Here is a 2077-nt window from a genome sequence, read left to right on the forward strand (position 1 = left end):
CAATATATGGATAACTGGTAACATAAAGATAACCAAGGCCTGAACGCCACTCGTCAGTCTGAATACTGAACCTCGGAATATGAGAACATTGACGTCGGTCTGTACACCGGAAACTGGAAACTGGCCTGAATGCCACATCCACTGGGGATTATTATTACTTCTCTCCTTTTTTTATTTTTTCTTGAACCCCAAAATTTTCTTTTTCATAAATGATCCCCGATCACTGCATTCGAACCCCGTTCTCCTGTTTGCCAAAATAATGAACCCCATTCTCCAGTTTGAACCCCAGTCGCCTGACGATTACTTGCGATCGCCAATGTGAACCCCATCTCCAGAAAACACCTCGTGTCTCCTTTTCTCCATTTGGACCCTAATCTCCAGAAAATGCCTTGACATTTCCTTCTCTCCGTTTGAACCCCGTTCTCCCATCTCTCGTGATAATTCCGCTGGCAACATCGGAAATAACACCAAACACCACTCTGAGGGCGACATATCAGAGGGTACACCTTCACAAAAGGAAGGTAACATGTGCATCTCTTCATCCGAAGACACCCATAACGACTTCCGTTGGCATCCGCCAAAGTCTAAGGTGACACATGAACAGAAGATAATCCTGAGGACCTCATCCCGGACATAATCTTCATCTCCAATCTCCATTTGAACCCCAGAAAATGCCTCAACATTTCCTTTTCTCCGGTTGAACCCTGAAAATTGCGCTGATCGCGTAACATCCTTCGATTTCACTTCCATCTCCGTTCGACGGAAAAATCTCATCCAGTATCGCACTACCGGAGAACATTGTTGATCTGACATCATGATGCTAAACTCCTCAGAGTAACATCTTCACCATCCGGCGAAACCAAAACTTCAAGCGGTAACCACGACTTGAACTGTGCTGATCACATAACATTTCCCATCTCTGCTCGACGGAAAAAATAAATCTCCTCCAATATCGCACTACTGGGGAATATCTTTGATAAAATCATGAGGCTGAAACTCCTCGGAGTAACACCTTGCTCTTCGGGCAAAATCACTTCTCAAACAGTAACCACGATTCGAGACTAGCTTGATGCTTGCAATATGATGCAATGATTGATTTTTTCGGCGTAATGCTCCATAATCATGGAAATGCTACGCGATTTATTATTTTTCTATGCAACATGCTATGCTATTTTTTCATGATGAATGTATAAAAAGTATCCCCCTCAAGGGACTCTTCTGAGGAGCTCGAGACACTCTGCTGAGGAACTCGTCAATACTCCGATCTCCACCCCACTAGGGAATAAGCATTGCTGCTGGGGAAAGGCATCCCTTGCCGGGGAAGAACCTCCTTTGCACCCAATCCGCTCGGGAAACTGTTGGGGATAAGGACCACCAACACTCTGTGGGGAGCTACAGTCTTTGACTTGCTGGGGATACCAATCACGACTCTGCTTCGGGAAAACCTCACAGATACCCGACGACTTCACCGGGGAAATGCTCACAGATAGTCTGCTTGGAAAACAACAATCTCCAGGCCTGACGACTGGGGAAGCATCTATTTGACACCTGCTGGGGAGTTGGTCCTCATAACTCTGCTGGGGAAGCATCTATTTATCTTATTCGGAAGCAGAGTTATGAGGACCAACCCCCCAGCAGGTGTCAAATGAAACTTGTTTCAACATGAATGAAGTGTATCCAACTCTCTCCTACCTCCAAATCCATAAAATCAAGCACAGTTGACCACAATTGACTTTTTCAACTGATAGATGAATTTGGCAATGCACTGATCAAGCTGAGCTCAATTCTCTGATGAAATGGCTCAAGGATGAAACCCTAGCCTCAATAATCTCAATAAAATCATATTATGATCCCCATATCCATTCTAGACCCCATCTCCTTACCATGCCCTGATTGGCCCAATGCAACTGATTAGGGTTGACCAGTGGTCAAAACCCTAATCCCAAGGTATCTGATCAATCACTTGAACTTCTTGGATGATATCAAGACCCTGATGATGATGATGTATCATTTCAACCAAGATGAAGACCAATCTCCTTGAGAATCATGAACCCTAATTTTGAACCACAACCCTCAG

Source organism: Lathyrus oleraceus, chromosome 2 (genome assembly GCF_024323335.1).
Source record: "Lathyrus oleraceus cultivar Zhongwan6 chromosome 2, CAAS_Psat_ZW6_1.0, whole genome shotgun sequence".
NCBI lineage: Eukaryota > Viridiplantae > Streptophyta > Magnoliopsida > Fabales > Fabaceae > Lathyrus > Lathyrus oleraceus.